The 26,677-nt window shown below is 43.5% G+C and overlaps 1 protein-coding gene across 14 annotated transcripts in view; it reads left to right on the plus strand.

Annotated features, from left to right (window-relative positions):
* TRIO (trio Rho guanine nucleotide exchange factor) overlaps positions 1–26,677 on the plus strand; it is a 372,206-nt gene that overhangs the window by 17,000 nt on the left and 328,529 nt on the right. Inside the window, exon 1 of one of the 14 annotated variants that reach the window (XM_079917621.1) lies at positions 8,075–8,583. The exons of 12 other annotated variants lie outside the window; for them this stretch is intronic. The gene's annotated coding sequence lies outside the window, so the exon portion shown is untranslated. Of the gene's footprint in view, positions 1–8,074; positions 8,584–11,259; positions 16,138–26,677 lie in introns of those variants that run through there. One more of the 14 variants, XM_079917620.1, reaches the window with a different exon arrangement.

The following is a 26,677-nucleotide window of genomic DNA, read 5'->3' on the forward strand; positions in this document are numbered from 1 at the left end:
ACTGGTAACTCAGATGCACAGCTAGGAAGAGGAACCTCTGAGTTACGCCGAGGTGCACATATTGGTTATGGGTTATGGGGCCGTGGCCAGTTTTGGTTAAGGTATGATACGTGCGATGTGCAGAACCATTTCACTTCCATGCCTAGAGGGAATGGAGAACGTGAATGTGGTCCGTTTATGACGGGACATCCTTCCTGAAGGAGAAGACTCTGGCTCATTGAGGAGCTCGCTGACCAGTCTGGTTTTCTGTTGTGTGAACAGACTGAGTGCACAATTGGCCCACCAAACTTGCATTTGTAGTCACCGTGTTGCCACAGAGATGTTATGTAGTATTGAAGGAGATTAGAGAAATCACATCGTAAATTATCAGAACAGATGGCTTGTAATTTAACACTCTCCTAGCTCGTATTCTTTGTACTGGTACTTGAGAACACTTGAAAATATCTGTTCTTACTTTGTTTTTCACCTTTAAAAATGGCAGAGTTCATACCATGATTTAAAATGGAGATAATGTATGCCACACACACAGTATACAATGGCAGTGATGTAAAGTGGGGAGAATATTTAAAGTATTTTGGGAGTGGCCTCTTTACCTCTGCTTTTAGAACTCACACATGATTTGCAGCTTCTTTTTTTTTTTTTGGTCCACTTAGAGATTTCATACTCTCCCTTATTATTTTGATAGCACTAGTCAGGGCTAATTTTTATCTCCTGGCTTGACAGTAAAAGTAATATCACAAGATCGTATAGATTCAGGCAACATACTCACTTTCAAGGTGTTTTATATGTGATCAACAATGTAAAGGGTATTTTCCATAAGAGGACCTTTTTCCTGTTATAATCTATGGACTGATGTGCAACACTTAAAGACTGCATCCCTCATCAAGGACAGTTATTCTTTGTCTCTTGCAGGGAGCTGCAGCTTCACTGGAGTTCTGGAGTGTGCACATGCGTATGCCCACACACACACACACACACACACACACACACACACACACACGCTTGTAATTTACATCGTGTACATGATCAGAGTGGATACATGTCTAAACCACTTCAAATTAGGAAATGACAGTCCTATTAGTGTAATTTAAAAATTCAGTAAAGCTTACTTTGATTTTTACGTACTTGTAGTTACACAAGAACATAATTTTTAGATACTCTTTTTAATTCTCACATTCCTAAAGTATTCAGGAGTCTTCACAGGCTATGCCTACATATATTTTCATGAGTCTCCTTTCTCATTTGCTGTATGTTAACAGTGATTGGCAAAAAAAATTAACAAGTAAGTTTTCTAGTCCCCAGACCATTCCTGACTTGCTTATATGTCAATGTGTGTTTTAAGCTGAGTCCAGACATTAACAGTACAGGGCACTTCTCTTTGAATCTTTCTCTGCCTGTGTAAGTACTTTTTATGAGCCTGTGCTGCTTGTACCAGTGATGGTTTCTGATGCTACTCAGCGGTGGAACAGGTAGGTCAGTTGTGAACCCAGCACTGTTGGATGTAGTAATACCTTTAGGATGAATCATTCAGGTGACGTAAGTGTATTGACACCTCTGTGTCAGTGCTAGGGAAAAAAAAAACTTGTTAATTATATCTAAAAGCATCTGAAAAATAATCTTATCGGAGGCCTCAGAGCCGTTACAGGAGTGAGGTGGGAAATGTGGGATTAAGCCCTAATTTCCTTTTTTTAAATGCCCCAATATTTATTTATTTATTTATTTAACAACTTTATTGGAGTATAATTGCTTTACAATGGTGTGTGTGTTTCTGCTGTATAACAAAGTGAATCAGCTATACATAAACATATATCCCCATATCCCCTCCCTCTGGCGTTTCCCTCCCATCCTCCCTATCCCACCCCTCTAGGTGGTCACAAAACACCGAGTTGATCTCCCTGTGCTGTGTGGTGGCTTCCCACTAGCTATCTCTTTTACAGTTGGTAGTGTATATATGTCCATGCCACTCTCTCACTTCGTCCCAGCTTTCCCTTCCTCGTGTCCTCAAGTCCATTCTCTACGTCTGCATCTTTATTCCTGTCCTGCCCCTAGGTTCTTCAGAACCTTTTTTTAATGTTTTTAGATTTCATATATATGTGTTAGAATACGGTATTTGTTTTTCTCTTTCTGCCTTACTTCACTCTGTATGACAGTCTCTAGGCCCATCCACCTCACTGCAAATAACTCCATTTTGTTCTTTTTATGGCTGAGTAATATTCCATTGTATATATGTGCCACATCTTCTTTATCCATTCATCTGTCAGTGGACACTTAGGTTTCTTCCATGTCCCGGCTACTGTAAATAGAGCTGCAGTGAACATTGTGGTACATGACTCTTTTCGAATTGTGGTTTTCTCAGGGTATATACCCAGTAGTGGGATTGCTGGGTCATATGGTAGTTCTATTTTTAGTTTTTTGTTCTATTTTTAGTTTTTTAAGGAACCTCCATACTGTTCTCCATAGTGGCTATATCAATTTACATTCCCACCAACAGTGCAAGAGGGTTCCCTTCTCTCCATACCCTCTCCAGCATTTATTGTTTGCAGATTTTTTGACGATGGCCATTCTGACCAGTATGAGTGACACCTCATTGTAGTTTTGATTTGCATTTCTCTAATGATTAGTGATGTTGAGCATGGTTAGTGATGTTGAGCATCCTTTCATGTGTTTGTTGGCAATCTGAATATCTTCTTTGGAGAAATGTCTACTTAGGTCTTCTGCCCATTTTTGGATTGAGTTGTTTGTTTTTTTGATATTGAGCTGCATGAGCTGCCTGTGTATTGTGGAGATTAATCCTTTGGCAGTTGCTTCATTTGCAAATATTTTCTCCCATTCTAAGGGTTGTCATTGCATTTTGTTTATGGTTTTCTTTGCTGTCCAAAAGCTTTTACGTTTCATTAGATCCCATTTTTTAAGTTTTGTTTTTAGTCCCGTTTCTCTAGGAGGTGGGTCAAAAAGGATCTTTCTGTGATGTATGTCATAGAGCGTTCTGCCTATGTTTTCCTCTAAGGGTTTTATAGTGTCTGGCCTTATATTTAGGTCTTTAATCCATTTTGAGTTTACTTTTGTGTATGGTGTTAGGGAGTGTTCTAATTTCATTCTGTTACATATAGTTGTCCAGTGTTCCCAGCACCACTTATTGAATAAGCTGTCTTTTCACCATTGTATGTTCTTGCCTCCTTTATCAAAGATAAGGTGACCATATGTGCATGGGTTTATTTCTGGGCTTTCTATCCTGTTCCATTGATCAGTATTTCTGTTTTTGTGCCAGTACCATACTGTCTTGATTACTGTAGTTTTGTAGTAGAGTCTGAAGTCGGGAGCCTGATTCCTCCAGCTCCATTTTTCTTTCTCAAGATTGCTTTGGCTATTCGGGGTCTTTTGTGTTTCCATACAAACTGTGAATTTTTTGTTCTAGTTCTGTGAAAAATGCCGTTGGTAGTTTGATAAGGATTGCATTGAATCTGTAGATTGCTTTGGGTAGTTTACTCATTTTCACAATGTTGATTCTTCCAATCCAAGAACACGGTATTTCTCTCCATCTGTTTGTATATCATCTTTAATTTCTTTCATCAGTGTCCTATAGTTTTCTGCATACAGGTCTTTTTTCTCCTTAGGTAGGTTTATTCCTAGGTATTTTTTTCTTTTTGTTGCAGTGGTAAATGGGAGTGTTTCCTTAATTTCTCTTTCCGATTTTTCATCATTAGTGTATAGGAATACAGGAGATTTCTGTGCATTGATTTTATATCCTGCTGCTTTACCAAATTCATTGATTAGCTCTAGCAGTTTTCTGGTAGCAACTTTAGGATTCTCTATGTATAGTATCATGTCATCTGCAAACAGTGACAGTTTTACTTCTTCTTTTCCAGTTTGGATTCCTTTTATTTCTTTTCCTTCTCTGATTGCTGTGGCTAAAATTTCCAAAACTATGTTGAATAATAGTGGTGAGAGTGGACAACCTTGTCTTATTCTTGATCTTAGAGGAAATGGTTTCAGTTTTTCACGATTGAGAACGATGTTACCTTGTCATATATGGCCTTTATTATGTTGGGGTGAGTTCCCTCTATGCCTACTTTCTGGAGGGTTTTTATCATAAATGGGTGTTGAATTTTGTCGAAAGCTTTTTCTGCATCTGCTGAGATGATCATATGGTTTTCATCCTTCAGTTTGTTAATATGGTGTATCTCATTGATTGATTTGTGTATATTGAAGAATTTTTGCATTGCTGGGAAAAACCCCACTTGATCATGGTGTATGATCCTTTTAATGTGCTGTTGGATTCTGTTTGCTAGTATTTTGTTGAGGATTTTTGTGTCTGTGTTTATCAGTGATACTGGCCTGTAGTTTTCTTTCTTTGTGATATCTTTGGTTTTGGTATCAGGGTGATGGTGGTGTCGTAGAATGAGTTTGGGAGTGTTCCTCCCTCTGTTATATTTTGGAAGAGTTTGAGAAGAATGGGTGTTAGCTCTTCTCTAATTGTTTGATAGAATTCGCTGTGAAGTCATCTGGTCCTGGGCTTTTGTTTGTTGGAAGATTTTTAATCACAGTCTCAATTTCCGTGCTTGTGATTGGTTTGTTTATACTTTCTATTTCTTCCTGGTTCAGTCTCAGAAGGTTTTGCTTTTCTAAGAATTTGTCCATTTCTTCCAGGTTGTCCATTTTATTGGCATATAGTTGCTTGTCGTAATCTCTCATGATCCTTTGTGTTTCTGCAGTGTCATTTGTTACTTCTCCTTTTTAATTTCTAATTCTATTGATATGTGTCTTCTCCCTTTTTTCTTGATGAGTCTGGCTAATGGTTTATCAATTTTGTTTATCTTCTCAACGAACCAGCTTTTAGTTTTATTGATCTATGCTGTTGTTTCCTTCATTTCTTTTTCATTTATTTCTGATCTGATCTTTATGATTTCTTTCTTTCTGCTAACTTTGGGGGCTTTTTGTTCTTCTTTCTCTAACTGCTTTAGGTGTAAGGTTAGGTTGTTTATTTGAGATGTTTCTTGTTTCTTGAGGTTTCCTGAGATTGTATTGCTATAAACTTCCCTCTTAGAACTGCTTTTGCTACATCCCCATAGGTTTTGGGTCATCGTGTTTTCATTGTCATTTGTCTCTAGGTATTTTTTGATTTCCTCTTTGATTTCTTCAGTGATTTCTTGGTTATTAAGTAGTGTATTGTTTAGCCTCCATGTGTCTTTTTTCACAGATATTTTCCTGTAATTGATATCTAGTCTCATAGCGTTGTGGTCAGAAAAGATACTTGATACAATTTCAGTTTTCTTAAATTTACCAAGGTTTTTTTTGTGACCCAAGATATGATCTATTCTGGAGAATGTTCCATGAACACTTGAGAAGAAAGTGTATTCTGTTGTTTTTGGATGGAATGTCCTATAAATATTAATTAAGTCCATATTGTTTAATATGTCACTTAAAGCTTGTGTTTCCTTATTTATTTTCATTTTGGATGATCTGTCCTTTGGTGAAGGTGGGGTGTTAAAATTCCCGTACTATGATTGTGTTCCTGTTGGTCTCCCCTTTTATGGCTGTTAGTATTTGCCTTATGTATTGAGGTGCTCCTATGTGGGGTGCATTCATATTTACAATTGTTATATCTTTTTGGATTGATTCCTTGATCATTATGTAGTGTCCTTCTTTGTCTCTTGTAATAGTCTTTATTTTAAAGCCTATTTTGTCTGATATGAGAATTGCTACTCCAGCTTTTTTTAAATTTCCATTTGCATGGAATATCTTTTTCCATCCCCTCACTTTCAGTCTGTATGTGTCCCTAGGTCTGAAGTGGTTCTCTTGTAGACAGCATATATACTGTGGGTCTTGTTTTTGTATCCATTCAGCCAGTCTCTGTCTTTTGTTTGGGGTGTTTAATCCATTAACATTTAAGGTAGTTATCCGTATATGTGTTCCTGTTATCATTTTCTTAATTGTTTTGGGTTTATTATTGTAGGTGTTTCCCTTCTCTTGTGTTTCCTGCCTATAGAAGTTTCTTTAGCATTTGTTGTAAAGCTGGTTTGGTGGTGCGGAATTCTCTTAGCTTTTGCTTGTCTGTAAAGGGTTTAATTTCTCCGTTGAATCTGAATGAGATCCTTGCTGTGTAGAGTAATCTTGGTTGTAAGTTTTTTCTCTTTCATCACTCTAAATATGTCCTGCCACTCCCTTCTGGCCTGTAGAGTTTCTGCTGAAAGATCAGCTGTTAAGTTTATGGGGATTCCCTTGTATGTTATTTGTTGCTTTTACCTTGCTGCTTTTAATATTTTTTCTTTATATTTAATTTTTGATAGTTTGATTAATAGGTGTCTTGGAATGTTCTCCTTGGATTTATCCTGTATGGGACTCTGCGCTTCTTGGACTTGGTTATTTCCTTTCCCTTATTAGGGCAAATTTTCAAGTATAATCTCTTCAAATACTTTCTCAGTCCCTTTCTTTTTCTCTTCTTCTTCTGAGACCCCTATAATTCGAATGTTGGTATGTTTAATGTTGTCCCAGAGGTCTCTGAGACTGTCCTCAATTCTTTTCATTCCTTTTTCTTTATTCTGCTCTGCAATAGTTATTTCCACTATTTTATCTTCCAGGTCACTTATCCGTTCCTCTTCCTCAGTTATTCTGCTATTGATTCTTTCTAGAGAACTTTTAATTTCATTTATTGTGCTGTACATCATTGTTTGTTTGCTCTTTAGTTCTTCTAAGTCCTTGTTAAATGCTTCTTGCATTTTCTCCATTCTAATTCCAAGATTTTGCATCATCTTTACTCTCATTACTCTGAATTCTTTCTCAGGCAGACTGCCTATTTCCTGTTCATTTGTTTGGTCTGGTGGGTTTTTAACCTTGCTACTTCATCTGCTGTGTAATTCTCTGTCTTCTCATTTTGCTTCTCTTACTGTGTTTGGGGTCTCCTTTTCACAGGCTGCAGGTTCATAGTTTCCATTGTTTTTGGTGTCTGCCCCCAGTGGGTAAGGTTGGTTTAGTGGGTTGTATAGGCTTCCTGGTGGAGGGGACTGGTGCCTGTGTTCTGGTGGATGAGGCTGGATCTTGTCCTTCTGGTGGGAGGACCGTGTCTCGTAGTGTGTTTTGGGGTGTCTGTGACGTTATTATGATTTTAGGCAGCCTCTCTGCTAATGCGTGGGGTTGTGTTCCTGTCTTCCTAGTTGTTCGGCATGGGGTGTCCAGCACTGTAGCTTGCTGGTCCTTGAGTGGAGCTGGGTCTTTGTGTTGAGGTGGAGATCTGTTAGAAAGCTTTCGCCGTTTGATATTACATGGAGCTGGGAGGTCTCTGGTGGACTTGGCCCGAACTTGGCTCTCCCACCTCAGAGGGTCAGGCCTGACACCTGGCCGGAGCACCAAGACCCTGTGAGCCACAGGGCTCAGAAGAAAAGGGAGAAAAAAAAAAGAAAGAAAGAAAGAAGGAAAAGTAAAATAAAATAATTATAATAAAAAATATATTATTAAAAATAAACAAAATTAAAAGAAAGAAAGAAGAGACCAACCAAACCAAAAAACAAATCCACCAATGAAAACAAGTGCTATAAAGTATACTAAAAAAACAAAAGAAAAACGGACAGACAGAACCCTAGGAGAAATGGTAAAATCAAAGATATACAGACAGAATCACACAAAGAAGCGTGCACATGCACACTCCAAAAGGAGAAAAAGGAAAAATATATATGTATTAAAAAAAGGAAGAGAGCAACCAAATCAATAAACAAATCTACCATTGATAATAAGCTCTAAATGCTAAAATAAGATAAACATAAAACCAGAAACAAAGCAAACCCCAAGTCCACAGTTGCTCCCAAAGTCCACCGCCTCAATTTTGGGATGATTCGTTGTCTATTCAGGTATTCCAGAGATGCAGGTACATCAAGTTGACTGTGGAGATTTCATCCGCTTCTCCTGAGGCTGCTGGGAGAGATTTCCCTTTCTCTGTTCGCACAGCTCCTGGGGTTCAGCTTTGGATTTGGACCCGGCTCTGCGTGTCGGTCGCCTGAGGGTGTCTGTTCTTCACCCAGACAGGACGAGGTTAAAGGAGCAGCTGATTCGGGGGCTCTGGCGCACTCAGGCCAGGCGGAGGGAGGGGCATGGAGTGCGGGGCGAGACCGCGGCGACAGAGGCCGGCGTGACGTTGCACCAGCCTGAGGCGCCGTGCGTTCTCCCGGGGAAGTTGTCCCTGGATCCCGGGAACCCGGCAGTGGCGGGCTGCACAGGCTCCCCGGAAGGGGGGTGTGGAGAGTGACCTGTGCTCGCACACAGGCTTCTTGGTGGCGGCAGCAGCAGCCTTAGCGTCTCATGCCCGTCTCTGGGGTCCGCGCTGATAGCCGCGGCTCGCGCCCGTCTCTGGAGCTCATTTAGGCGGTGCTCTGAATCCCCTCTCCTCGCGCACCCGAAACAGTGGTCTCTTGCCTCTTAGGCAGGTCCAGACTTTTTCCGGACTCCCTCTCGGCTAGCTGTGGTGCGCTAACCCCCTGCAGGCTGTGTTCACGCCGCCAACCCCAGTCCTCTCCCTGCGCTCCGACCAAAGCCCGAGCCTCAGCTACCTGCCCCGCCCGCCCCGGCGGGTGAGCAGACAGGCCTCTCCGGCTGGTGAGTGCCGGTCAGCACCGATCCTCTGTGCGGGAATCTCCCCGCTTTGTCCTCCCCACCCCTGTGGCTGTGCTCTCCTCCGCGGCTCCGAAGCTTCCGCCCTCAGCCACCCGCAGTCTCCCCCGGCGAAGGGGCTTCCTAGTGTGTGGAAACCTTCCCTCCTTCACGGCTCCCTCCCACTGGTGCGGGTCCCGTCCCTATCCTTTTGTCTCTGTTTCTTTTTTCTTTTCCCCTGCCCAGGTACGTGGGGAGTTTCTTGCCTTTTGGGAGGTCTGAGGTCTTCTGCCAGCGTTCAGTAGGTGTTCTGTAGGAGCTGTTCCACGTGTAGATGTATTTCTGGTGTATCTGTGGGAAGGAAGGTGGTCTCCGCGTCTTGACTCCTCCCCGTCTTGAAGCTGTCACTGTCCTAGCCCTAATTCCTTACTAGGCATGGCACACCACTCAGCAAGGTTGGCTCAACCTCCTGGGAACCGTCCTCTGCCAGTCTATTGGCACTGGCTTGAATGAATTGGGGTGAATTTGCCCAATTATTGAAATGGATGGCTTGAGGGCAGGTTATTTGGCTTGTAAACCGACCTGTCATGGTAATGAGGCATAACGAATGGTAGAATTTGCCCAGGATCCAATTTACATCGAGGGCAGAAAGGCTCCTGCTGCCTTAGCCCAGGATCTTGTTTTCCTGAGATTGCTTCAGGAAGATTTGGACAATGACCTCCCAGCCAGTGGGATTTGGAGAGTCACTGGGTAGCTTTCCATACACTTATTTCTTTCGTAGGGAAAGCTAATCTTTTCCCTTCGATCAGAGTTGGAATGAATCCTGTTTTGTTCCTCTCAGCAAACCCACTGGCGTTGATGTGCTTGTTTTTTTCCTCTTATAAGCCGCTAAACTCATTCCCTTGTTTGTTGGTTATGTCTGGAGGAAGAGTTTCCTCATTGCAGTGTCTGCATGTTTAGCTCAAATTCAGCCCTTTACACATAGTGTCCTGAAGTGTCACTGTCATTTTGCCTACTGAGTTGCTGGTTAGGAACACTAAGGGCACGTGTGGCCCCCGGAACCACGGGCAGCAGGACAGGTTGGCCCTTTCCAGTTGGCCCCTGGGTGTGCAGTGGCCGTGGAGCTCGCCGCCTCTCAGTGAAGGAAGGATGCTCTCAAGGAAAATGAATGAATGCAAGCAGCCCTTACCCCTGTTACTCCCACCCTTAAACTTCCCAGTAGCTGTATGTTACTTTATTTTTCCTGGTGACCGTCTGTCTTTCTTTCCAGGGCTCTGTGTCTCTGTGTGTCCTTCAGAGGGACTTTCCTCTCTGTAGGGGAGTGACTCACCCAGAGGTCATTCTCACAGCCTCAGCCCTCCCCCCGAGCAGAGCCCCATCTGCTCAGAAGTAAGCTCTTCAGAAAGGCCCCTGAACCCTATAAATAGCTGTCACCAGTGCCCTCATTCAGAGCTATGTGAACTCCCACCCGTGTATCATTCTGAACCCTGGGTTCACCATCCATTCTGGGTTTTATAGCTTCCAGAGGAGGTCAGGTCAGCTAGAATGGGATGGATGGTGGCCACCAGGGGCACATGCCCTGATTCCAGACCTATTGAAATAACGAATGCTTTTCTTCACTAAATGGACTCTTTTATCTTTCTTTTCTAATCCCTGTTTTTCTCACTTCTTCCTTTTTCCTGCATTCCTCTTTTGTCTCTCCTCTGACTGCTTAAGAATGGCAGTGCCCTCCCTGCCATTGCTGGACTCGGCTGGAGGCAGTCAGAGACTTTGATTTCTGGGGCAGGAGTTTAGGGGGTGCTCCCTGTGGAGAGTGTAGATGACACACTGGCACTAAGTGCAGTCTTAAATGGGGAGGGAAGCGCTGCCCACAGAGCCCCCGGCCCTGTCCCCAGGCCCCTCACGTCCACGTCACCTTCTGTGTGTCCCCTCCTGTCTCCTCTGTGCCTCTTCACTTGGCAGGGCTCTTGACTCTGAACCTCTTTCTACTTGACGCCTCTTTAACCACAGTTTCATGTAATGTAAAATTTGCATTTTATGATGATTTTTGCTAAACTTGGTTTAGCAAATAAGCCCAACAGTTCTTATTTTGGGGTAATTTGATTCCTTCCCCTAAACTATGGTATTATTATTCATCGTAATTCCGTTTGACTCAGTCACCCCAGCATCACGTAATTTCTTCCTGATGTTTTATTTTCTAAGCCATCATTCACATCGAGGCTGAACCTCACTCGTGTTTGTATCCCCAGTACCCAGCACACAGTCGGTGCTTACTAACTGTCGGCTGGAGGAATGAGCAAGTGCACGCACATCCGCATGTCTGAGGGCAGGAGGCAGATGTGGGCTAGAGGCCCAGACATGTTTATGGTATAACAACCTCCCCTGTAGAAGATTGAGAGGAAGAGAGCCAGCTGGTCTTGAAGCCGGGGTGTGCGGGTGCGAGTGGACACGGGCTGGGCGGCAGCGGAGAAGGACGGGGGTAGTAGAAGCAGCATCCCCTTTCCTTGTGTGGCTGTGTGCACGTTGCTGCTACTCATCTGCTTACTGTTGTTACTGTTGAGAGTTAGCTGCTTCTCAAGACCCACGCCTCTCGCACTTGGACTTGTCTCCTGGGCAGTCACCGTCTCTCCCTAGACTGGCCAAGCTCACCCTCATCCATGTTTGCTGGCCAATTGATTACTAGGTTTGATCAGCTGCAGAGGAGAGTGAAGAAGCATCTTTTCTCAAGGTTTCCTTTCAGATTTAAGATCTAGTTGCCTCTGAATGTTTTCATTTCAATGAGTGGATTTCCCAGTGAGCAGACTGGAAAGGTCGCGTTGGGGAATGATAGTGCTGGTAAGATTTTCTAAGCTCTTGGGAATGTTTTCATAGGAGAGCTTTCCGTAAGCCGGTTAAGAATGTTTTAGGTCCTTCTCGGTCTTCCCTTTTGCATACTTCGCTACCATTTCTGGAACTTCCCCTCCCATCCCTTTTAAGGCTTTAGTTACATGAATCTGAAAACAGGCCACAGGGCCTTTTAAAATTATATACATCAATATGAGGCCAACCCAGTTTTTCATAAATAGGTCAAGATGTTTCTACAAAGTAGGGTTTCAAAAACACTCTATCCTTTAAAGAAAGAGGTATTTTAAGGAAAGATGACCAACGTTCAAAGCTCAGCTGTTGGCAGGGCCTGAGAATCCTGGCCACGAGAAGACGCTGATTTCTGGGGCCTGCCTTGGATGGACTGCCAGGTGCCACAGGCACTAATTACTAAGGGAGAGCCTGCTGTGGGCCAGATGTGGCGTGAGGCCCAGGCCGGGTGTGAAAGAGGAAGGCCAGCTGCAGACCTGTACGGAGCTCTGGGTCCCGGAGAGGCAGCTTGGTTCTGAACAGGGGCCGTGAGGAACCGGCAGCCGCATTCCACCCCAGGAGGGTAGCAGAGACGGCGTGTTTTCAGTCGAAGAAGTATTCTTGCTTTACTTAACGACTGAACGTTCATGTCTTTCTCATGGAGAGAGCAACTTAAATCTCTCCCCAAAGTTCTTTTTATGGATAGCTGTGCTTTCAATCTCTCTATCAGAATCATCTGATAATAGTGTGATATTGGGAAGGCCTCCAGACTGTAACAAGTCAGGGAGGGGAAGAAACTATGGTGGGATTTGCAAGGTGGTTCTTCACAGTTATCTGAGAATAGATTCCCTTGAAGAACGGTAATAATTTCTGACATGATCCTTGGAAAAGTTTCTAGGACTCTGTCTTATGTTTGTAAAATTGAAAAGAAGTCTGAATAGCTGTGAAAACTGGCTGTGTTCACAGGTGTAAACATTCACAGCATCACACCCAAGAATATTATCCTGAAGTCAGTGAAATGCTTTATCACGCATTTCACGGGCCTTATCATCCATGAAGAGTGTATGTGCCATGTGTTCAATTCCCCATCAGATTTTCTGTGCTGTTAACATAGCCTCATGCAAGAGATGCACTTTAAGTTTACCCTAAGTTCCCCCGAATAGGGAGGTCCCACATAGGTGAACTAAGTAGAGAGTCCCCACAAATATGTTATTCATCACATTTTTAAAATAGCAGATTCTCCAGTGAATCTGAGTATTTGGCAACAGAATGTGACGTATACAGCCTGGTATAAATCTCTTCCTTTTTCCCTTGTACTTGATTTTCAAGCAGGTTGATTTCTAATATACTGTTTGCCTGTAGTGGAATAACTTGCTTTTGTGTTGTTTTGGGTCCTGCTTTCTAGCCCTGGAGAGTGCCTGTGTGTGCATATCTGCTCCTGATTCACGGTGCTGCCCTTCGAGCTGGCCTTCAGTTCGTTGGATTTACTTGGCCTCTTTTTCTTTTTTTTTTTTTTTTTTGCGGTACGTGGGGCTGTCACTGTCGTGGCCTCTCCCGTTGCAGAGCACAGGCTCCAGACGCGCAGGCTCAGCGGCCACGGCTCACGGGCCCAGCCGCTCCGCGGCATGTGGGATCTTCCCGGACCGGGGCACGAACCCGTGTCCCCTGCATCGGCAGGCGGACTCTCAACCACTGCGCCAATCAGGGAAGCCCTTACTTGGCCTCTTTGATATAGTGGATGCCAGGGCTTATGAGTTCATGCTACTATTTGCAGTAGAAATGTTTAAATTCCTCTATATCCATATTTTTCATTTTAATTACTGGTCCTGTGTTGAAAATTCATTGTTGGAAATGTCACCAAGAAACCCAGGTCTGCCTGGCATTCCTCTTCTGGGGCAGGCCATGGCCTTTGCCCCCAAGGTGGGACAAGGGAGCCTCAGAGCAGGGAGGCTTTTGCCAGTTTCCCACCCAGATCTGATAGCCAACGCTCGCGGTCACTAGGTGACCTCTGCAGCCATTGTCCTTGGGGCTACTACTTAGAGGGTTAGGGTTTTGACTCCTACAGTTTGATTTTTACTTTTTAATTAGGTTATTTGAGGTGAATGCATGGATTAAGTTTCTTGTTCTTTGTGTAGGACAGAATTAAAGGGAAATTTAAGACATCCTGGTCTGCTTTTGTCCATCACTTCTGTTGTAGTCTTAATGGGTATTAAGACTGCCTCGTTCCATTTTTCTTTTATAGATGGGAAGGTCTCCATTTTTATTTTTATGTCATATTCTTCCATACACATCTTTATTTGACAGTGTAAGTTGTATTTTTAAGGAAATATTCCCACATTGCCATGTCTTTTATTTTTGTAGGATGATGTCATTTCTGATGGTTACTAATTGGTACGTCTGAATCTCTCTCCTTTGATTCCAGGTATTATTTATAGTGATTTTGAAAAGAGAGATTTTGTTTCAAAGGTGTAAAATTTGGGTTACTGCTCTAACTTTACCACTGAGTCCCAGGAAATAGCTTGCCCTGTTTCATAAATTCTTTATAAGTTGGCTTCTCTTGTGGGTGATAATCAAGTCTGTGATGTTCTTTGTTTTATTCAACTGGAGTGCTCGAGTTATTATCATAAAGTGCATATCAGTGAGATGCACTGTGACTTGCATTTATTGTGTGCAGTGGTGGTAATAAAATGGTCTTCTACATTTAGTTATGATTTCTCATATTGGATTCATAGTGAGTTTTTAAAAAACGGGTCACCCACTAGTAGATTGAAATCTACTGTTGGGAAACTAAAAGTGGTAAGTACTTAATGGTATTTTAGGATTAGCTTGAAAATATCTGTAAGTTGATAGTATTGATACTTGGATCATAGGATCGTGTTGTCACCAGCTGTGGAGTGATTTGGTAATTAGACAAAGCGCTTTAGAAAGGGCTTATTATTAAGAGCAAGTGGTAGCCAGTTTTTATAGGTGAAAGAGAAAGTGGTTGAGAAAAGCAGGGTTCCAGGTGATTAAATGGAAAGCAGATGAAGCTGGGGAGAGGGAGAGGAGGAGGTAGGAGGGTGGGAAATCAGGCCATGTGTTAGGGATTTAAGGAAATGCTTTATAGAACTCATTTATATTCTTGAGGTGTGTTTTCCCTAGTTCCCTCAAACCAGAGGTTCCTGTTGTGACATGTTTTGGATTTTTTTTTTAAGTTTCATGTTAGATATATACAGTTTCTTCAGCTTTATGATATAGATAATATTTAGCTTTTTCTTTTTTACTTAAACACATTCCATGGAGAGAGTGTAGTAATTTGTATATCCTGGGGTTAGAAAGCTTTGGCTTTGTTTAAAAATTTGATATATCAATATATACTTTTGGTAATCCTTAGCTAGTCACTGAACCCTTCGCCATTCAGTTTTACCATTATTTAAAACAATCTTTAATGCTCACTTATTCATTCATGCATCACACATTTATTGAGTGCCTACTATGTGCTCAGCAGTCAGTAAAAGTAAAACCTTTCTTGGAGTCGATTTGAAGCTCTTGGGAGATAATATTATATATGTAGAAATGTGTTTTATCACTTTTTAACCATTTGCATTAAAAATATTAAAATTTAAACACTTGTTTTAACCTGATATATAATTTCAGCATTAGCAATTTATAATAATGAGAAATTAGTTGGAATGTGACCCTTTTTCAGCATTCTAATTATTAAATTGTACCTAGCCTTGCCCTAAAATCAAAGACCATGAAGATATGTGGGGGAAGGATTGGAAATCATCACAGTCCTGGAGCAGTAAAGATAAAAAGAATGTCCAGAGGGCTCAACCGAGCCCGATTTACCCCAGAAAATAAGTTAAGTCTGACATCTGGTTTGTACTTCAGTTTGTACGACCACAGAGAAAGAACTGATTTATGTTCAGGAAAAACTGTACACACAGCAGATTATTTATACCCTTTTAAAAGAAATAAAATATTTTGTAATAGCTTGCCAAAAATATAGTGCCCATTATAAGAAAAGCCCGTTGCTAAGTCTCTCATTGGTCGCTGTAAGTAATGATACTTTTGACTAAAACTACAGGAATGCCAATCCAAATTTTTCAGCATTTTGAAAGACTCTGAAATTGCACCATTTAAGGTAATGCCGGCTAGCTAAACTTTGTAACATGTGGTCGTAGACCATAAGCTGAAGAGCCCGAGGTCAGAATTAGGCAATCTAAATTACTTGGGATAATGGAGGGCAAAGGCAGGGCTTAGCCGATAGCTGTTCCTCTGTCTGTCCTGTCTGTTTCATGACTCTGCCGAGTGCAGATACGGAGAGGTTGCTGCAGAATCATTGTTTAATAGACCAGAAGTTTATCTGAAACCTGACAAGGTTTAAGGACTGGTTTGTTGCTCTTTCCGGGTCTTTCTCAGTCTGAAACAGTCTTCCCTGGTGATAAGATTAGAAAAGAAGAAAGAAATTAGCCTGTTGCTGATTAGTAGCATAAATGCTGGCATCAAAGCGCAGAGGGTGTGTGTTATTTCTGTTTTGTTTTGCACGTATAAATGAGAAGTGTCTGCCTCTGTGATTCTTGCCCTCCTGTCGTGGTCAGTGTAAGTCTAGAGCCTTGCTTGTCCTCTGAAAATACAGCATGATGGTACAAAACCCCAGCCGTGAACACCAGCGGCTACAAGTAAAGGCTACTGCAGGAAAGTGAAACGAAGGAGCATGTCTGCTGACACTTCAGCATCACCAAGGTATAGATTCTTCATGTCCTTTGGGGAAAGATCCACTTTACAGTGCTGCTGGTTTATGGGAAAACTAGCTCTAGTCACCATCAATCCATACTGGTTTAATACTCAGTGTCTGTGGTTTTTAGCAGTTTGCACTTGAGGAGTCGCATTACAGCTTGGCATATATTGCACTTTCAGGGCCTGACTTAGTTAAGGCTCTTTTGGCTGCTGGGGCAACAAAGAGAATTTATCCTAAGTGTATGGGACCCTTAGTCGGCCTGGGAGAGGGAGGTGACAAGGCGTGCCCCCCGGGGGGAGCTGCTGGGAGTTGGCACTCTGAAATAGCTGCTCTAAGTCTGTCTCTGTTTCCTGTTTCTCCCTCGGGTCTTCCTTATGTCTGTCTGTCTGTCTACCCAGCCACTTTCATAGCTTTCATAGCTTAAGAAGGGAGTGACTAGCAACTCTGGAGAAGTTGGTCAGCTACGGTCAGGGGTACACACGGCACACACAGGGCTGCCACCTGAACCTTTGCCTGAGAAAGATTCTGCTTGGAGTTTATGTTCCCCTGGTTAAGAACCTGTTCTTCAGTGACCTTCTTAAGACATTCCCTCCAAAGGTAGAGCTCAAAAAGGCCAGGTAAGTAACACTGTGTCTGGCATAAGAGATTTTGGTCTGGAGTGAAGACCCATGAACTTGCATGGGAAAGAAATTAATTACATCTTTATTTTTCACAGCTCTCCAACTAAATACGCTATTTCTTTCAATTGTGAATGTAATGCAGTAGTTCTGGCAGCACCTGTGACTTGTGACCAGTGGACGTCGCAGATATTTTCAAATTCCGTTACGTGTGGTTACTGCAGATCTCTCAAAATTTCACTAATGCTCAGCACTGCCTCAAAATGACAGTGGTTACTAGACTGATTGCTAGATCTTGTTATTTCATGGGTAGTAAAGAAGCACATAATACTTTAAAATCTTTAGATAACTTTAAAAAAAATGATTGGTTTTCTGTGTAGTTTTCTGTATTTTATTTTATGTATTGGAAAACAGTATTCCGAGAAGAGGTCCATTAAGTTTCTCCAGGCTGCCACTAGTTAGAACTAAACTACTTCGGAAAAAATCGCGATATGGAATTGGACCACAGTTTTCTTTTTAAGGCTGTCAGATTTCAAATGTTTTCTACAAGGAGTTTTCCAATTTCCTTCCAGTTTTCCCCACTCTACTTAGAACTCCCTTTCCACAATTTTTACTTTTCTTTTTTTTTTTTATCTTTTAAGGGTTAGTAATGGATTCCGATTCTTGTTTTTCCTTTGCATAAATTGTATATTCTTTGAAGATTCTAGATTATTGCAGTATTAAAATTTAGAGATATATCGGCATAAAACTAGATCTTGGTGTGTAACCTCAAGATGTGGAAGCAAGATGTGCTTTACAAACCTACGTTTTTCTAGATTAGATGTGATGAGGCTCAGTTCACTTAAGCCTGCCTGGGCCTTCTAAATAGAACTCATTTTATCACGTTGACAATTACACAGATATTTGGGGAACTCCCCCACGTGATAACGTAGCTAGCCTCTCTCTTGTGTAGTCCACTTAGTATGAGCTCAGCATAATTTATGAGAGTCATGAAAATATATAGGACATGTAGACTACTGTGTGCTGCGTTGCGGGAGACAAAGCTTCTGAAAGAAAGGTTCACAAAGTACCGTGTTACAGTAAAAGTGTATCTTTGCATCAGAAATACTGATATGTGATGATTTTTTGGAGGCGAATGCATTTTGGGATAATGAATATCTAGCATAGTTCTTATTTAAAAATATGTTTTACGCCACTTCTTTATAAAACAGGCCTTATAAATTCCTATTTATGCTTTCAAAGATGATTTTAAAAATTTACATTGAACCTTTTGAAAATAACTTTTTTTTTTTTTTTTTGCGGTATGCGGGCCTCTCACTGTTGTAGCCTCTCCCATTGCGGCGGAGCACAGGCTCCGGATGCGCAGGCTCAGCGGCCATGGCTCACGGGCCCAGCCGCTCCGTGGCATGTGGGATCCTCCCGGACCGGGGCACGAACCCGTGTCCCCTGCATCGGCAGGCGGACTCTCAACCACTGCGCCACCAGGGAAGCCCTCGAAAATAACATTTTTACTTAATGTCAAATAAACGGAGATGGCTGAAACATTTAGTTATTCCTTAAATCATAGTCACTTGAGAACTGGGTTTTAAGTCTCATCTTTATGGCTATTGAACATTTTATGCACATATTTACAGAGTTGATACTGGTTATATGCATTTCATGAATGCAGCGGTCTTCTGAAACCCTTGACCATTAAATTTAGTTTTCACAAGAGTATTTTTAGATTAGCACGAACAGCCCATTTCCGATACTTTGTTTCTGTGTCCCACTTTCTCTGCAGTAGATTTGTCTCATGGACTCTGCCCTGAGGTTTGAGAGAGGAGGACGCTCACAATTTGACAGTAGTAACCATACAAGCACGTCCCAGGGGACAGAGGATTTATTCTAGAATCCATTTAAGTGTTGACAACAAATTAATATTCATGTATTTGAAACTTTCGTAAGTGAATGGCCACACTTACAGTTTGTTTTCAGTGGCTTGTATTTCACAAGTTTAAAGGTTTCGGAGTTTAAAGATCCCATTTCTTTCGTATAATAACTGGACTATGAATATTACAGAATTTTTTTATTATGGAAAATTTCAAACACGGAGATCTTTTTACTGCCATGCATTTCTGGCACTTGTGTGAATTTCATGTTGTCTTGGTATCTGGCTGCCCTGAAACTTGGGGCACTAAGCACTGTACCTTCCTTGACAGAGCTCCTATTCCAGGACCTAGAGATTTGGAGGGATTCCAACATTTTAAAGCATGCTGCCTCTGGTTTACTGGCAAATAGGGAATTATAAAGAATAAAAATAGAAAAGATAGCTGACAGAGGGAGAAGGAGAAAAAGAAACAGAGAGAAAGAAAGAGGGTAAGTACTGCTGGACTAAGTGGCTTCCCTCCCTGGGCTGGGACCCAGGACCCCTGGGAGAGGAAGAATTGCTCCTGTCTCTGCCGAGAACTCTTCTCCTGTCACTGAGTCAGGCACCTAGGGGTTCTTGGCCGAGTATTTTGGCTGCATGAAGGAGACTGCTTTGCATCTGCATGTAAATATAGGACTTTCTCTGGAATTGCCACAGGCCCATGGTTGCAAATTAAACAGAAAAATTCAACCCTGGCGATAGACCATGGCTTGGCTTTGTTTCTAACTCGCTGCAAGGATTTTATCCGTGTTGTCTACTATTTTACATTAATTTCATTTATTGTGTATGTACCTTGTTTTTTTTTATTTTTTACAAATACCCCTACCCAATGATTTTCCTAGTTCGTGAGGTAATTCTTCATTTTCTCACTTCTTCTAACCATTTTTCTCTAAAGCTGCCTCTTTTAGGGCAGAGATTTTGTTTGGCCCTTATTGCTCTGTATTTGCCAAGCAGGAGCAGCCAGGTTGTATGTGTGGTGCTAGGACCACACAGCAAAGGCTTTCTTTTGGTGCCAGAGATCAAAAGAGAGGTCACTGTAGGTGATGGCTGTCGGCACAGGAATGCTGCCACTTAAAAGGGTAGAGAAAATGATTAAGTTCCAAGTCAAGTGAGGCACTTACTGCTCAGGTTCAACTTTAGAAGCTCTAGGTTCCTACCTTGTGCTGTGTTGTGCTTAAAAAGCTGTGTCCCTGCTAGGTGTTTAAGAGATGATGGGTGTTGCTGTCAAATGTTGATGCTTCCTTAGCGTGACATTCCTCACTGATAGACTGACCATATAATCTGTGATCTAAGCAGAGGTGCTTTTGAGCGTGAAAGAGATTATTACTGATAGTTATTCTGGAGCAGTAGGTGTGAACGGGGACTGTCCCTGTCAAACCAGGATGTATGGTCACTCGGCTTACTGACCACAGTTTTATAATTTCCATATACAGAGGACAAGAGTCATGTTAAGACAGTCATGTCTCCCAGTGGTGAGTGTTCTGTGGCTTATTCCTAACTTGGATACAGTGATGTGTGATTCACTGGACACATAGAGGCATTGACAGCTGGCCGAGAAGAGTAGTCAGGAGAGATGATGCTGAGTCAGAGCCCCTGTCAATAGTGGTCTGTTTAAAAACAGACCTAAAGTACATTCAAAGTCCACCCCCCGCCCCAGCTCCTTGAGTGGCTGAATCGCCCCTTTTATGTGTGAGCTAAGTGGGACTGGAGCCGTGAATCAGGATTTGTCAACACTCAGGACCTGGCGCGTCCTTCCCTTCTTCACAAGAGCTCAGAAGGGGGTCTTTGTGTTCCCCCTCCCTCCCCATCACAGAAGGCTTTTTAACTTAGTCCTGTTCTGGGTGAGTGAAGAGTGTTTTGGTTAGAGCCTGTCCCACGCCTGGCCAGCAACCCCAACCCCATCCCCCCCAACCCCGCCCGCAAGGCGTGGGTCTGGTGTCCCAGAACGAGGAAGAAGTCCTCTCCAGCACTTAGATTCCCTGACTGGAACCCCTGGCAACTTCTTCACTACCCGTTAGAGGAGTTGTTCTGTATTTGTTCTTAATTGTTCCATAATGCTAGGTTAAATGCACCCTTTATTTATTTACTTATTTATTATTTTTTAAAAATAAATGCACATTTAAATGTGATTTTAAAACCACCTAAAAATAAAATTTCCCTTTTTTTCTTTTACTTTTTCTGCCCTCAGGATTCTTCAAAAGGATGAGCATTTACGTAAACAAATCAGAATTAATGTGTGTTAAAACATATTTTTTTCTTACAATCTGGAATTTTCTACATATGGTATATGTATCCTTTAAGTTCACCTGATTTTGGAAGGCATGTTGGGTAAAGTACCATTTAACTGTAATACAGACGTAGTCAAGCCTGTGCCTTATATTCCCTAGTTTTCTGGTACATCCTTCTGAAATAACCTAGATAAAAAGTTGGTTACATGCTGATATTTTCAGTCTGTGTGGCCTGAATTTCCAAACTGATCATTATATCCTGCCTGGAGCTTCCTATTCTCATTGGATTAAAAAAGATCATTTTGAAGGTAAAGGGGCAAAAGAGGCTAACTGAATTTACCACTGTTTCTTTAACTGTGCTGAGAGTATTGAGTTAAATGGAAGCTGTCAGTATTCTTATTGCTTGCTTTAAAAAAAAAAAGTTACCTAAATTGGACTTTGGTAAGAATCTCATTTTTAGCTTAAAAAAAAAAAAAATCACAGAAGTAGGACGTGTTAGAACTGTCTCATCTCTGAATATGAGAATACAGGTAGATAGTTTTAATTTTCTTCTGGAGTTTATTATTTGAGTTGGCTTATTTTTCTACATATGATATTTAATTTTATGCAGTGAAATTCTTCAGAAAAGAGCTAAGGTATAAAGATCATGCAAGAAAATGGCATTTGTACAGTTCACTTTTAGAATTTTTTTTTGGCTCCATTGTATGGATTATAAAAAAAATAAGCAACATTGGACTATTACAATGCATTTTTTGGTTTGATTCTTCTATTAGCACTATATCTCAGCCTCCTACCTTTTCACAGGACATGTAGCTGACATTACAGCCTCTTTCTAAGTAATAGAGAAAGACATCTTATTTAAAGGGTATAGAATGAATGTTGATTTTTTCTACAGATGCCACATTGTTCTTAGATGCCTCAAAGTGTGTAAGAGAATGCTGAAAAGGGAAAGCCTTCCGGACGTTGGCCTGGTCGTAATTGTGTTAGTGCCTCTCCAAAGGTTCGGGCATCTGTTGAACCTGAAGTTGGAGCCCCGCTCGATGCTTTAGGGCCAGTGCAGGACGGTGGCTGCTTCCTTCTAGCGCAGATGAGTCTGGGAGCTGGTCACCGCCCTTATCAGCTGTCATTAGCTGCCCACTGGTCCCGGTGCTGACCCTTAAACCTCCCGGCCCTTCTGTGATCCATCCCATCTGAGAATCTGTGCTGACCCCCGTGCCAGGCTGTGAATGGCTGTGGGCCGGCCTGTGATGGGCGTGTTTCTGGGCCGGGTGGCCTGTGAGGTGGGGCATGGGACACCCAGATGGGACATGTACCACAGCCGCCCCAGGGCAGCTGCATTGTAGAAATCCCTTTGTGAGCGCCATTTCAGTGCACGTGGAATGCTCTGGCTTCCTCTCGCTTTGTTATATAGACCAACGTCAGGGGCATTTAAAATAGACAAATTAGAGGATTTTAGCCAAGTTTAGGAGCTGAGTGGGTAGCTGGAGAAGTAACTGGGCACAGTGGAAAGGACTGAAAATCGAAGAGTTTCATGTTCTGGCTTCTCCACTTCAGGCTTGCAGTGTCACTGCCCTTCACTGAGCATGCGCTCTGAGTAGGCTAAGAGCCCAGGGTCCTTCTTCTGTGTTTTACATCTGTGAGGGGCCTCTGCTGAGCCTTCCTGTAGGTTATCTTACGGGCTTCTCCCAGGGCCCCTCTCACCTGGATCCCGTTATTCTCTCCGTGTAATAGGGGAAGCTCGGAGACACTAACCCACTTAATTTGCTGAAGGTCACGAGGCTAGACGTGCGCAGGTGTTGGGCTCGGGACCTGGCTCGCTCTTTGTCTGGTACTGCGTTGCCTTCCTTAAGTTCTAACGTCTCTTCCAGTTAAGCTCTCAGTCGTGGGGCGTGTGTAGAGAGGCCTGACCAGGGTGTGTGGACCTGGAGGCGGCAACCTGGTGAAGGGGGCACAGAAAGGACGTTCTGAGTATAGAGCCAGTTGGGGGAAGGGGAACAGCGGTTCGGGGCTGGAAACAGGGGCCACGGGCCTAGCAGGGGGCAGGGGTCTCCTGCGTAAGCGCAGCGTGACTTTGGTGTGGAGGGCAAGGTCCTCCTGCAGCCGGCCTGGGGCTGAGCACCCCTCCCGGCAGGGGCCGGCTGCTGTGTGTCGGGAGGGAAGCGGGCACCTGGTGGAGGCATGGTTCCTTTGTCAGTGGCTCCACGGCCGCCACCCGGGGCAGTGCCCACTGGGAGGGCGGCCAGGGCGAGCCCCTGGTCGCGGCGCTGCAGGTCTCAGACCAGCTCCAGGCCCAGGGGAAGAACGCCGAAGGCGAGATCCTCTGGGGATTTGCCTTATTCCTGAGTTATTAGTGGTGTCTGATTTTGCCGCAAGAGTCTTCAGTCCACAGACTTTGAACCGTGCATACATTTTTTGTGATGATAGCCTTGTTAGGAAAGTTGGCCAGTTTTGGCTTCATTTTCAAGAAATGACGGGGCTTCCTCTTTCTAGCCACATCCTTAACGATTTTCGAGGGTTCACGACAGTTACACAGCTTAGAGATTTGGCGAGCCTCATTTTCCTCACTCGGGAGGTTTCTTTTAGCGTGGGGCTGCGGAAAAGGTGAGCAGAAGGTTGCTGGACTCATTTTTGTCAGTCGCAGCGCTAGGCAGAGAGCACACCGGTGAAGCGGGGCACCTCTGGGCTCGGAACTCAGCGCTGAGGGCGCTTGCCGCAGGCCACAGAGACACCGCAGACTTCGCTCAAAGGGAAGAAACTCCTGAATGTCTGCGCAGCCTTTGATTTCTAATCACCTTATCCCTTCTGTCCTCGTCCCTCCACCTCGACGCTCTTTCGAAGGTGAAGTCTCTTCCCGTGAAACTTCAGTTGATTCCACTTTTGGCTGTTGGAGCCCAAGTGTCCAGAACTGCAAAAGGTCTTTTCTGCTGAGCCTTTGAGATATTTGAAGATAGGGACCAGGTCCCTCCTGGCCTCAGGCTCTTCTTTAAACACCCACATTTTTCCTCACTTCCCCCCAGTAGCTTCCACACTTTGCACTGATGTGGATCCCAGAATCCTAGGTCTGATCTTTGTGACCTGTGCAGGGTACACGCCGTCCTGCCCTGCCCTGTTCCTGTCAGAGACCCAGCTCATAGAGCTCTCCAGAACACGCTGGGTTTTTTGTTCCTTTATCTTTTTTTCACCCAGATCCTTCCTCACTTGTACTTAAGAAATTAACATTTTGAATGTAAATGTGACTTTACACAGATTGTTGAATTTCATCTTATTACTTTGAGTTCTTCCTGTTCAGATCTTTAGATAGTATTCTTTTTTTTTTCCCACTGACACACTAATGATTTCATTCAGCTGTGTGGTCTGAGGATTTGGTTACCTGGACTTCTCTATCTTGTTATCTAAGTCATTGCTAGCAAAGTTCCATGGAGAGGGGCCCATCTGTGAAATATGTGGGCACCCATAGCTGTTTGCTGTCTCATTACCCTTGTCAGGCTCGGTGTGAGATGGGGCCACGTTCTACCTCATGATCCCCTTTGACTTCTGCTGGTACCACCTTTAACCGAAACAGCACCTTGATCCCTTGGTCTTAATAGCAGTTCTGGGGTTGCCCAACAGAGATGCTTCAACCTCGGGGCACACTTAGATCTGATAGAAACTGTTGTCAGTGTGGACTGAATAGTGAAATTTTCAAAGCAAGGAGACAAGCTTTGTTTTAGAAGGGATTGGCTTATCAAATACAGTGTAGTTTCTACTTCCTTGCCTGGAGATATGGCTAAAAAGCTGGCTTGTAATAATAGAAGCATGATTAAATGATGGCATAAATTCTCTGCCTTAATTTTGCTAAGGATTGAAATACAGAAATTAGTGAGAAATTTACACGTAGAAACTCGGTCTGTGAGAAAGTGTCATTTATTAAAAAGGACAGTGTTACACTTTTGTTTTTCTGTGGTTAGTCATAGGACTTTTCTACATTTTGTTTTTCGTCCTATGAAATTATCAACTGGAAAGCTCACTAGCATTTAAGAATTCACTTAACTTCTCCTGACAGCAGTGCTCCCTAGGTATGAATTTGGAATTCTGATGATTTTTTTAATCCTTCCCTGATTTTCTAGAGGATTAATAAGGAAAATGAGACTAAGTACCGCTGAGATCCTCCTCTTTGCCATTACCTCCTTCTAGAGCAGGGATGGCAAAGACAGGCGTGTGCGCTCCATCCGCACCCCTGGCCGCAAGGCATCAGCCCTCTGTGAACTTTCCCCTGAGCCGGGACGGTCCCCTGCTCCCCGCGGCCTGCAGGCGGCCCTGGGGTTGATGGCAGTGGGTCTCAGGACGGAGCCCAGATGTCCCCTGCTGTCTGGGGGTGTGGGGCGTCTTCCAGCAGGCCTCAGAAGGACCCCTGCGCCTTCCTGCTTTCCTGTGGCTGACCCCTTATCATGTCCAGGTTTGTTACTGCTCTCCTGGAATTTTCCTTCTCTCTTTCAGCTGAAAGCCGTGGCTCAGTCTCCGGAACGAACGAACACCTGTGGTTCTGTGGTATTGATACTTTGGTTGTGGCTCTGCAGTAGTTCTTGTGATTTCTCTCTCCATCAACCAGATTGTGACTTAAACAGGGTTGTTTTCTCTCTCCTTTCTTCAATAGTAGGAGTCCAGTAAATATAAATGGTAAAAAAAAAAAAGTCCCTTGGAGACCTTGTTTTTTAAGAGGCTGATAAAAAGGCATAAGTTTACTAAAAAATGTAGTGCACTCTTTCAAAAGAATTAACGCATCCCTTAAACATTACTGGTTTAAACAGAGTATTACCTGTTAAAACATTTCTTTCTTTGACCAACTCCCCCCCCCCAAAAAAAAACCCTAAAGAAACTCTAAAAAGAGGAAAACAAAACCAATTCAGCGCTGCGCCTTAACCAGCAGTCTCATTTTTTTCCCCTCCTTAATGGGATCGGTTTCAAACTGGGGCTGAACAAAACACGTGCAGTCTCCCCTCCGTCTTCTGGGGGAAGGACGCACGGTTAGAGCTGCGCCCACTCTGGGCTGCACGGCTCAGGGTCTCTGGTGCTGTGACCCGGGGTTCTGTGGGGCACTGCCAACTGTTAACCTTCGACAGACGGTGCCTGTTTTATTTTGAATTTATTTCCATGGCAAGCATTTGTTTTTCAAACATATTACCCAAGAGAACATGGCTCGTGAGGGAAGATGGATCTCGCAGTTCAGTACACGGTTCTCACTCCAGCGCTCCGCGTGCGCTGTGGTTGGTCAAGGAGGGCTCCGCAGTGACCTTCACTTCAGAGCCCCTCAACCACACGAGCAGGTGTCCCGAGCCTGCTGCCTGTTCACATAGCCGCTCCCACGTCTACGGAAACCCCGGCCGCTTGCTAACTGAAGGCCTCGCAGCCCTTATCCCGTGGGGATTTTGGAACGTTTTGGGCAGAAGAGCTTTGCTGCTCGTCTCAGCAGCGGCAGCAGCAGTGTTTGGGGACAGTGTTGAAGGGAATACCGCACACTGTTTTCATGTCCTCTCAGCAGAAAGACAACCGGCCGCTGCCGGAAACGCCGTGTCCTACGGCTGCGAGGCTGTCCCCTGCTCATGGCTTCTGTCCAGTCCTCGGATCACAGGGCTTGGCTTCTGCAAGGTGCCTTTCACTGCCCTCTGGTCCACTGAAGGCACCAGACGATATTGTTCAGGCTTTGAACTTGTGATTTTGTCACATTGATAAAATGATAGGGCGTCAGTGTGCTGGAACGTGTTTGCATCTGCTTAATATTAGCTGTGCGTTACGAGGCAGGACTTCACTGGTTCGG

This window comes from Stenella coeruleoalba, assembly GCF_951394435.1.
Source record: "Stenella coeruleoalba genome assembly, chromosome: 3".
Lineage (NCBI taxonomy): Eukaryota > Metazoa > Chordata > Mammalia > Artiodactyla > Delphinidae > Stenella > Stenella coeruleoalba.